Source organism: Canis lupus, chromosome 23 (genome assembly GCF_003254725.2).
Source record: "Canis lupus dingo isolate Sandy chromosome 23, ASM325472v2, whole genome shotgun sequence".
In the NCBI taxonomy this organism is placed as follows: Eukaryota; Metazoa; Chordata; class Mammalia; order Carnivora; family Canidae; genus Canis; species Canis lupus.
Genome location: NC_064265.1, coordinates 52,423,272 through 52,434,138, shown reverse-complemented (window position 1 = coordinate 52,434,138; position 10,867 = coordinate 52,423,272). Strand labels below are relative to the sequence as shown.

Here is a 10,867-nt window from a genome sequence, read left to right as displayed (position 1 = left end):
ACTGGGAGGCCGGCTCCCGGCCTTCCCGCCCAGTGGCAGCCGTGATCCAGTCTCTTCGCCCAGAGACGCCACGTATCATACGCATTTTTATGTAGTTTTAAAAAATTTTATTTATCTATTCGTGAGACACAGAGAGAGACAGGGAGAGGCAGAGACCCAGGCAGAGGGAGAAGCAGGCTCCACGCAGGGAGCCCGACGCGGGACTCGATCCCAGGTCCCCGGGGTCATGCCCCGGGCTGAAGGTGGCGCTAAACCGCTGAGCCACCCGGGCTGCCCTATTTTTATATTTTTTTTACGATGAACTAATGAGGTGGTTGTGAGCATCCTCGGTGCCTCTGCGGGTCCTGGTGATGTGGTGATGGCTGCGGGGTGACCTGGAGAGATTTAGGGTTCACTGACCCTGAGAACTGGGGAACGAGTTGTGCGCGTTAGGGTGGCGCCTGGCGATACCGGTGGAGTGGTGAAGTCGGGATGTCCCAAGTACTACCTGGAAGAAGACAGGTGTGGCTCAAGGGTAGTGGGAAAGGGCCCAAGGGGACACAGTTGGGCGCGATTTGAGACCGATGGGGCATGCTCGGCCGTCTTAGCGGGGCCCACTGCGCGGCCAGGGGCACCGGCGGAGAGCAGCGGGGTGCTGGCTGGTGGGCCCTCGGGAAGCATCTGGGGACGTGCTGTCACCTGGGGCCTTTGCACTGGCAGGAGGGGCCGCGGAGAGGCGTAAAGTAGCCTGGAGCGGAGGAAGGAGGACGGACACGGACACGCTCACATGTGATGTAAGGTGACCGAGGCACAGGGTGTGTCTAAGAAAGAAAAGGACAAAAGGAGACTCGATTAATTAAGTATGCTGGGTGCCCCCAGGTCGCCCGGAGAGGACAGACGGGTCCTTGAGGCCCCGAGCCCCGCGGCCCCCCGCAGCCCAGGCCTCACCGGTGCCTGTCTGGCCTCTGGCTGTCCCAGGAGCCGCCCCGGTGGCAGGTGCAGCCCCAGCTCTGGGGAATGGGGAGGGGCGCCTGGGCCGGCCTCCCGCGTCCTCCGTCCGCTGCCCGGGGAGGCGCCCACGGGTCCCGCACACGGCCAGCGGGCACCCAGACTGAGGGGCTCTTCCCTCCTGGGTCGGCCGGGGCCTCGGGTCACGCCTCCCGCAGAGCAAGCCGGGCAAGCCCAGACTCCTCTGGGCCGTGGCTCGGGTGCACGCGGGACCTCGGTACCTCGGTGTCCCCTGGCAGGAGCTCGGGCTCCGGTGACCCGTCCGGTAAGGAAAGCCAGCAGGAGGTTGCGGCTCCGAGGAAAGATTTCATTGAAAAACAAGGACTTCTTGTATCGGGACGAAAATGAGCAAAGTTCTTTGAATCTCCCCAGGGAAGAGCCCGCTGTCTTTCTGGAACAGTCCAGGAAAAGGCATCCTGCTTCCTTCCAAGCCGACTCCTTGGTATTCCGGAGCCCGACGGACGCGTCCTCCCACCTATAAAATCGAGCAGCGGCGGCGGCAGCCTCCTCCCTGATTCAGGTGATGTGATTTTTTCCGCGTAAAAAAAATTTTTTTTCCCTGCATTTTTTCTCGACTCTTAAACCTTTAGCACCTGCAGGCAACAGAACTAATGAAGTTGTAAACATGAGAATGGGCGGGGGGGAGCTTGGAAACCACCGGCCTTGCTGAGTTTGTTGCCTTCGTTTTGAGGAGCACGTGTGCTCGTGGTCTACACCGCCTGCCCTCAGTGGAGCCGTATTTTCTGCTATTAAACTGGTTCCCCGTCACGGATGCAATGAAGCAGGCCATTATTCCAGGGTGTTCCGGGAACGGCCTCGGGTCTCAGGAGCACCCCCCCCCCGCCCCTCCGCCCGGCTCCCGGAGCAGCCCAGCCTCGGCACAGCGAGTGGCCGTGTCCTGGTCCTGCTGCCCGGACAGGCTGCAGATAACCCCGCCTGGGGCATCGGCACAGGCTGAATTTATTCTCCAGGGTGACTTGGGGTTCCGCGTCCCTGCAGGGCTGGGGGGGGCAAAGGCATACAGCACCACCCGGGTGCTCCCGAGGACCCCAGGGCTCCCGGCAGCCGTCATCACGCGTGCCGTCGCACAGCCCCACAGCGAAAAGCCCCGCGCTGGCCGGGCTCAGGGAGTCCGCGGACGTGCCGTGCAGAACGGGCTGCTTGATTTTATGATGCGGCCGCGGGTTACACGCGAGACTAATAAAGGAACTCCATAAAGTGGGCTTGGAGCGGTGGGGCCGCGCCCGTGCCAGACGGCGCGCTGCTCCGGCGGTTTACGGGGGGCGCAGGCGGCCCGGCCCTCCTGGTTCTTGGCTCTTCAGGCCCTTCTGTACCGGGGCCTTTTTTTTTTTTTTTTTTTAATATTTATTTATTTATTCATGATAGACACAGAGAGAGAGAGTGAGAGAGGCAGAGACACAGGAGGAGGGAGAAGCAGGCTCCATGCAGGGAGCCCGACGTGGGACTCAATCCCGGGACTCCAGGATCGCGCCCTGGGCCAAAGGCAGGCGCTAAACCACTGAACCACCCAGGGATCCCCCCTTTTTTTTTTTAAAGGTTTTATTTATTTCTCCATGAGACACAGAGAGAGAGAGAGAGAGAGAGAGAGAGAGAGAGGCAGAGACCCAAGCGGAGGGAGAAGCAGGCTCCACGCAGGGAGGCCCGACGTGGGACTCGAACCCGGGCCCCCAGGGTCACAACCTGGGCCAGAGGCAGACGCTCGCCCAACGGAGCCCGCAGGAGCCCCCGAGGGAGGCTTCCTTGAGACACACCCAGCTGCCCCCTTGCATCAGGTTTGACCGCCTTAAAGGAGGGTTTTAAGCACAGGAATGACTTTCAGGGTCGAAGAGTATTTTGGGAAGAAAAAGACAAATGTTCACAATGTTTCCCCAGCGGGAACCGCATGTGCCATAGAGTGTGAATGAGAAGGAGACGCGGAGGCAGCGCCAACCCCACGGAGACCAGCGAGCCTCCCGCACGGACCAACAGGCGTCGAAACCTTCCCACCAGTGAGTCTGGCCCCCTTTGTTGGGCTCGGACCTTTTTGCGCATCTCAGACAATTGGGTAAGAACCGAAGGCCGTCAAGATTATTCCCAAATTCATCGTCTACAGATAACAATTCACGTGCAAACTTTTTTTTTTTCCTGGGCGTGTCTTGTAGATCTACGGATGCGAAAGATGCACACGCGGATGTCGTGCGCTACCTTTTTCGCCCTGTGATCTTCCCAGCGGTCACAATGTTAAAGAAAATCCGATTATTCAAAAAATATGTAGTTATTATTGCCCAGAAGGTTGAAGGACTTTCCCCAAAGGAACCAGTGGAGAACGAAGAGTCTAAAGGTCCTCCAAGCAGGTCCCAGGACGGAAGGCCGCGTGCCGCAGCCTGTCCAGGTAAAGTTCTGGAAGGGCAGGTGTGAGAGCGCCCCGTCCCCTCTTCGGCGCAGGGAGGGAAGCGGGAGTCGCAGGGCGAAGGAGGGCTGGGGTCGCACATCCCACTTGTGATAACGGGACCGGGAAGGGAGCCGGCCCGAGCACGCGATGAAAATGCTCTAGAAAGAGCCTGAGCAGGCCGAGTAGCCAAGACCAAGTGTGTGAGGATGGGGGAGCCGGGGGGAGCCTGGATCCCTGAGGCTGTCCCCGTGGCAGGGAGCGCAGCCCCTGGATCCCGGGTGGGGGGGGCACCTGCAGCGCAGTCACCTGCAGGCACCTGCCGCCGCCGCACCCCTTGGCCGGGGCGCCCTGAAGTGCTTGGCCACCAGCCCTCGGTGAGGGCCTGGGAGCTCCGCTCCATGGCTCCTGGCGTAGTCGCGGCCGGTGTGGACCCACCGTGACTGTCGCTGCGCACGAGGCGGACGGGGGATGCAGGTGGCCGGTCCCCAGCCCCCCGTGTGCACCGAGGACATCGGGTCGCGTGGGGTGGGGCCATGGCAGGCCAGGTGCGGCTTCGGGGGTCCTCCTTGGTCCTGGTGCCTGGACACGGGCAGTTTTCCCTCCTTTGGACTCATTTTCTCCTTTTGGGGTCACCTCTCTGGCCGCCCCCACCCCCTCTTTCACCCGGGGAACTGGTATCCTTCGCAAGCAGCATCTGGGGGACTCTCGGGCCCTCACCCTCCCTGAAGCCCGTGGCCGTGCTGGGGGTGCAGGTGAGAGGTCTGGAGGGGCTGGAGAACCTTCTGCGGTCGGGGCCGCGTGAGCTCTGCAGGACACCCGGGGTCCGCTGCAACCAGGGACGCGGCCAGGGTGCAGCGGGAGCCCTGCTGTCTGGACGCGGCCGACCCAGGGGTCATGGCCACCTCAGCGGGTGGGGAAGGACCCAGCCGGCCTTGGGGAGGTCCCGTGGCCCCGCCGCCTTTGTGAAAGCAGCCTTCCCGGGGATGCTTTTTTAACTTCTCTTTCTCCAGGGTTCAATAGACTCAGGAAAAGAGAACCTTGGGATTTTTCTTTCTTTTTCTTTTTTTTTTAAATCCACAAAAACCCCTCAAGACCCAAAAATCCAATTCTACTAACAAACCCTTTTATTTATTGGGCTCCTGTTAATTCCGGATTTGGAAAAATAGACCTGGAAGGGAGGCGGGCAGTCACCACTTCATTATCTTTGAAGAAAGGTCCAGTAAATAGATTAACAGAGTAAACCAGATTAGGGAGGCAGGGCCCGGATTCGGCTAAGAACCAAAGTCTCCTTCAGCTGTCCGGCAGCTGGATTGCTTGCACGTTACTACGAAATGGGCAAGTTTTCTGTTTCTGAAAAAGGATAATGTGGGGCCTCCGGGGGGGGAGGGGTGGCAGTTGGACACGAGATGTTGGTGTAGATCGGGGTCCTCCTCGCGTGACCTCCTGGTGCCCGCGGCGCTGATGCTCAGGCGGCCTGGAGCCGCGGGGGGACGCGGGCGGCGGCGGCAGGCTGGGCGGAGGGGGGAGCGGGGGGCGTCTGCCCCTAATAAAAGGAAGGAAACAGGTGATCCAGTACCTACTGTACGCCTTACCTTGTTTCCCCGCGGCTCCCTTTATTACACTTTCCAGAGGTTGCATTTTTTCACCAGTTGAAGGTCCGTGGCAACCCACGTGGGGCTGGTCCTTTTTCCAACAGGATCTGCTCACGTCATGTCTCTGTGCCACAGCTGGGTCATTGTCACCAGGTCTTAAACCTTCTCGTTACTGTTATAGTTGGTGCTGGTTCTCCGTGATCGGGATCATGAAAACGTGCTTGAAAGCTCCAATAATTACATTTTTTAGCAATACGGTATCTTTAAGTCAAGGCATGCATATTATGTTTTATTTTTATTTATTTTTATTTTTATTTTTTATTTTAATGGTTTTTTAAAAAAGATTTTATTTTATTTATTCATCAGAGACACACAGAGACACAGGCAGAGGGAGAAGCAGGCTCCACGCAGGGAACCTGACGTGGGACTCGATCCCAGGTCTCCAGGATCACACCCCAGGCTGAAGACGGCGCTAAACCACTAAGCCACCGGGCTGCCCCATACTACCAAATTTTTTGTCGGAAGGTTGATCGTCTCTCTTCCCATCAGCAGAGAGGAATGCCTGATTTGTCACCCTACACTGACCGTATTGTTTTCGATATTTTACAAATTCGATTTAGAGGACGTGAGTTTCAATTTTACTTTTACATATGTCTTTGATCATAGGTGGACTTAGGGGTTTTTTTTTAGTATTTATTTATTTATTTATTTATTTTTATTTTATTTATATTTATTTATTCATTTATATTTATTTTTATTTTTATTCATTTTATTTATTTATTTTCACTCATTTTTATTTATTTATTTTTACTCATTTTTATTTATTTATTTATTTTTATTTATTTTTTATTGATTTATTTTTATTTTATTGATTTATTTTTATTGATTTATTTTTTATTTTATTTATTTATATTTATTTATTTTACTTTAATTAATTAATTAATTTATTTTTATTTATTTATTATTTTGTTTATTTTTATTTTTTTATTTTTATTTTTATTTTATTTACTTATTTATTTACTTATTTATTTAAGGGAGCGAGCACATGCAGGGGGAGCAGCAGAGGGTGAGGGAGACTCCCCACTGAACGTGGAGCCCCACTCAGGACTCGATCCCAGGACTCCGAGATCATGACCTAAGCCGAAGGCAGACACTTAACCCACTAGGCGCCCCTGAACTTAGTTTTATGTATTTATTAGCAACTTAACTTCTTCTCTGGATTATCTGTTTACGATTTTGACCTTTAGAGAAACCTGAAGCCTTCGTGTTTTTCCTGTTGCTGTGCCATAGATGCATTATTGAGGGTTTTAAAAACCCTTTAAAAATCAACTGCATTGGGACACCCGGGTGGCTCAGCGGTTTGGTACCTGCCTTTGGCCCAGGGTATGATCCTAGAGTCCCAGGATCGAGTCCCGCATTGGGGTCCCTGCATGGAGCCTGCTTCTCCCTCTGCCTGTGTCTCACCCTCTCTCTCTCTGTATCCCTCATGAATAAATAAGTAAAATATTTTAAAAAAAATAAAAAAAATAAAATCAACTGCATTTTTTTTTTTTTTAATGTCACACCCTCTACGGCCGCCTTTGGAGAAAGACCAGTCCCAGATGTAAAGGGGCAGTTCCCTCAAACACGACCTCGGTTATTTTGGGGTATTGAGTCGTTTTTATTTTGTGTAAAGAATGCACAAGAAAATGTGAGCCTAGGTTTTCCTCAGCACACTTGCTTCCCATTAAGCGGATCTTTTGTGCTGAAACAGACTTGCAGACCCACCAGAGCCGACCGGGCTGCTGGCAGTAAGATGCGCAGGGCCTGGCGTCCGCGAGGAAGGACGGGGCCCCTGTGGCACGTTGCAGGAGGTCAGACCTTACGCCTCACGCGGCGCGGAGCGGGGTTATTCCCATAACTGAACTCCCCATCGTGACTGCAAACGTCTACCTGAAGACCGGGCCATGGACAAGACGGAGGAGAGCTCTCTGGTTTGGTGCAATAGATTCTCTATGACCGTGGCTTTCAGACTCTTTTTTTTGGATCATGACACTCGGCGAGGGGACCTTTTGTTTCATAGGCCGGTGACACATGCGTGTTGGGAACCGAAGCAACATTTCACGATGCAATACTTACTGTGCAAGATACGCTCTGATATCTGCCGTCTCCTCTTTTATTTCATTGAAGCAAAAGTGCTGACACTTCTCGCCAAATTGATCCCTCAATCCATTAGAGGGTCGTGACTTATCGAGTGAAAAGTCCCCGTGGGGAGCTGCCCAGAACAGCAGGTCCGCGGAGGCCGTCATGAGGGTCCCCGTAGCCGCCGGCCACAGCGTAAAGTGGTACGTAGGATTTTTTTTTTCCCAGGATGAGATTAAAAATAGGTGTTTTAATCCTGGTTGACCTCTGTCCTTAGGGCCTGCACGTCATTGCCCCCCACCCTCACCCCCCGTAGTGGATTTGGGAGCATCCAGAATGTGGCCCCGTAAGGCCAGGCCTGGAATCCCGTAACCAATGTCTCCTGGACCATCTGAGCTGGGCCGAGCTAAGCCTGGGACAGGGCGTCATCCTTCAGCAGCTTCCCAGGACCCCTTGGCTGCGCACACAAAGAGGACCCGGCTTTTCTTGTTTGGGCCTTTGCTCCTTCCTATTTGATTGAATTTGAAGAGGAACTGTTTGCCTTTGGCTGCACATCCTGAATCATAATCAGGATGCTGCTGGCACAGAAAACCTGCTCCCACCCTTCGCCTGAAATAACCGAACAGGGGAAGTTAGAGTCCCTCCCGTCTCCAACCTTAAAGAAAGAGGCTCGTAATTCATGGTGTGCTGGCGATACATCAAAAGTCAATCCGGTCACTTACAGGAAAATCGAGGAGGGCAGAACAATGAATATGGAGTGAGATTCAAACACCTCATTAAAGGGACAAACTGTCCCGCTGACCCCAGAATAGAGATCCTTACGAATTTGTTACCGGAGTCCAGGGGCCTCCAAGATGCTTCCCCGCGCGTGGGGTAAGACGGGGGCACAGGCCACGCCCTCCGCTCTTTTCCGTTCTTTGGCAGATATGCGTTTCCTTGATTTATTTATTTATTTATTTGTTTGTTTATTTATTTATTTATTTATTTATTTTTAGATATGCTTTTCCCGACCTGTCCATCGGGGACGGTGCTCCTCGGGCACGTTGGTTCCCACGTCGCCACAAACTGGGTGGCGTAAAGCCACAGCGACGTTGTCCCTTGCAGCTCTGGAAGCCGCGGGCTGGGAGCAGGGTGCTGGCAGGGCCACGCTCCCTCTGGAGGCCCCGTCCCCCAGCCTCTGGTGGCCCCGGGGCATCCTTGGCTTGTGGGCGCATCGCTGGGTCTGCGCCTTCAGCTTTGTGTGGCCGCCCCCCTTCCCGAGTGTGTCTCCCGGAAGGATAACCGACCCTGGGTTTGGGGTCCCCCTGCCGAACGCAGCCTGACCTCACCTGGAGATCCTGCATTCACTTACCTTTGGGAGGACCCGTTGGCCAACGAAGATGATGCACATGGATCCGGGGGGGTGGGACTGGCCATCTCGTTCGGGGCCCACCACCATCCGACCCACTTGGGGGGTACAAAGTCGGAAAGGACAGGGCTGCTGTCCTCCAGGAGCTCAGCGTAGTGCGGGAGGCAAATAACGGAAGGACAAGGGGAAAAGAGCAGGTGCAGACAAGCTGTGCTGCAAGGCCCGGGGCATCTGAGCAGGGTCTGCGTGGGGCCTCGGGTCGCGAGCTGCTTGGGCCAGGACGGCTGTGCGTTTGTTTGTTTTTTAATCTCGGAATCTACCGTTTCCTGGCATTTGGAAATCACCGCAGAAGCCATCAGGTGGACCAGACAAGTCCAGGTTGAGTAGAGAAGGTCAAGGCTGGCCTGGTCGGAGTTCTTGGGTTTGGGTTCTGGGCCCCCCAGCCTGTCAGCCGACTCGGGGTGGAGGGGGCAGGTCCCGAGGCAGAGCTGAAGCCCAAGGCCTGGCTGAGGTTCTGGGGGCTCCGCGGCTGGGACGTGAGCAGCTGGACGGAGGAAGGGGGCCCTTGGCTTTGTCTGATGGAGAATGGAAAAGAGGTGCACCCGGCCTGCTCCCAGGTCGGAGGGCGAGGGTGCCCCGTGTGTGCGAGGCGCCCCGGGCCCCGGTGGCTGCCAGGCGAGCCCCCCTTTGCCGTAAGGACGCGGGCCGGGTGCGTATCTGCACCTGTGTGCTGGGGGGCGGCTCCTGAGCGTCCTCACCGCGGATCTGCCAGCGACGAAGCGCAGGGGGGTGCTCACTTCCGTTTCCCGGACCCCGTTTCTACGACCTTTGTGAAGGTCACCAGCAGGTCTTTCCACCTTCCTAGGACTTGACCTTCTTCGGGACCGTTTCTCACATCAAACAGGTTTGTGGTGATAGACACTATAAAAATAGCAATTTGGATGTAAAGTGTTTGCTGTTATGGAGAAGAAAGTCTTTTAAAAAAAAAAAGTGATTTATTTTATTTCTTTTAGAGAAAGGGAGCAGGGGTGGGGGGGCAGAGGGAGGGAGAGAACCTCAGGCAGAGTCCCTGCTGAGCTCAGAGCCCAACGTGGGGCTGGATCCTGCGGGACCTGAGCCCAACCCAGAGGGAGACACCAACCCCGAGCCACCCGGGCGCCCTTTATTCTTAAGGAGCAGAGGCTGAAGTGTTTTGGGCTGACGTCTTATGTCAGACGCTTCAGCGAAAGTGTAGATAAATACACCTAATATCACAAAATGGTAAGAAGTGCTCAATCTAAGAGGAAGGCATATGGGTGTTCACTGTTCTGTTTGTTCCGTTTTTCTCTGTGCTTGAAAGTAGTTGTGATTCAGAGCTTGGGAAAGATCGAGAGGAGAAAGTCCTTTTTTTTTTTTTCTTAAGGTTTTATGTATTTATTCATGAGACACAGAGAGAGAGAGGCGGAGACCCAGGCAGAGGGAGAAGCAGGCTCCATGCAGAGAGCCCGACACGGGACTCGATCCTGGGACCCCGGGGTCACGGCCTGGGCGGGAGGAGGACGCCCCACCGCGGAGCCCCCCAGGTGTCCTGAGAGAAGAAAATTTTTGATGTAAAGTTTCTTGACCGATGTTTCATGGATTCCAGGAGAAAGGTGGGTGGGTACCAAGGATTAGGAAGCTTCTAAATCTAGGTGTGAGCTTCTGTGCTGTGTGCGTGTTTCACTGTGGGGAAAGGTTCACTGTTTGTGGCTCTTTACTGCCTCTCAAATGCTCCATGACTGCTCGTCCCCAAAGTTAGACACTATTGCTTAAAACTAGAAATAGGGCAGCCTGGGTGGCTCAGCCGTTTAGCACCTGCCTTCAGCCCAGGGCATGACCCCGGGGTCCCGGGATCGAGTCCCACGTCGGGCTCCCCGCACGGAGCCTGCTTCTCCCTCTGCCTGTGTCTCTGCCTCTCTCTCTGGGTCTCTCATGAATGCATAAATAAAATCTTAAAAAAAATAAAATAAATAAAAATAAAATTGGAGTTAAATCATAAACATGAATTCTATATGATGATCCCTTTCTATCCTTCACCTCATTTCTTGAGCTGTCTTTGCTTTACTAAAGTCCAGTTTGCACGCGAGGTGGTATCAGCTTCGGGTGCACACATAGTGACTCCGCGACACGCACGTTATGCGCAGCTCGCCAGGGCCGTGTGGTCACCCCGTCGCCGTGCGGCGTCATCGCAGAATTGTGCGCTACGTTCCCTGTGCTGTGCTTTCGTCCCTGTGACTTATTTATTTTATAACTGGAAGTGTGTGCCTCTTAAATCCTTCACCTTGTCCCCCCCCGTTTGACACTCCCCCTCGATTTCTCTTAATTAGTTCTTTTCCTAGCATTGTTGAATTCTTAGACGTTTTCGTAAGTTTGAAACGCGGGTTGCCGACGCGGACGAATCTGTTTCTC

At 54.2% G+C, this 10,867-nt stretch overlaps 1 long non-coding RNA gene across 1 annotated transcript; it reads left to right on the top strand.

Moving 5' to 3' along the window:
• The first annotated feature begins 723 nt into the window (after positions 1-723).
• Positions 724-7,994, top strand: LOC112678684 (uncharacterized). Its single transcript, XR_007405256.1, has 6 exons — positions 724-2,780; positions 2,881-3,052; positions 3,150-3,379; positions 5,338-5,557; positions 7,141-7,295; positions 7,817-7,994. It is a non-coding gene; the product is annotated as an uncharacterized LOC112678684 (long non-coding RNA).
• Positions 7,995-10,867: the final 2,873 nt, after the last annotated feature.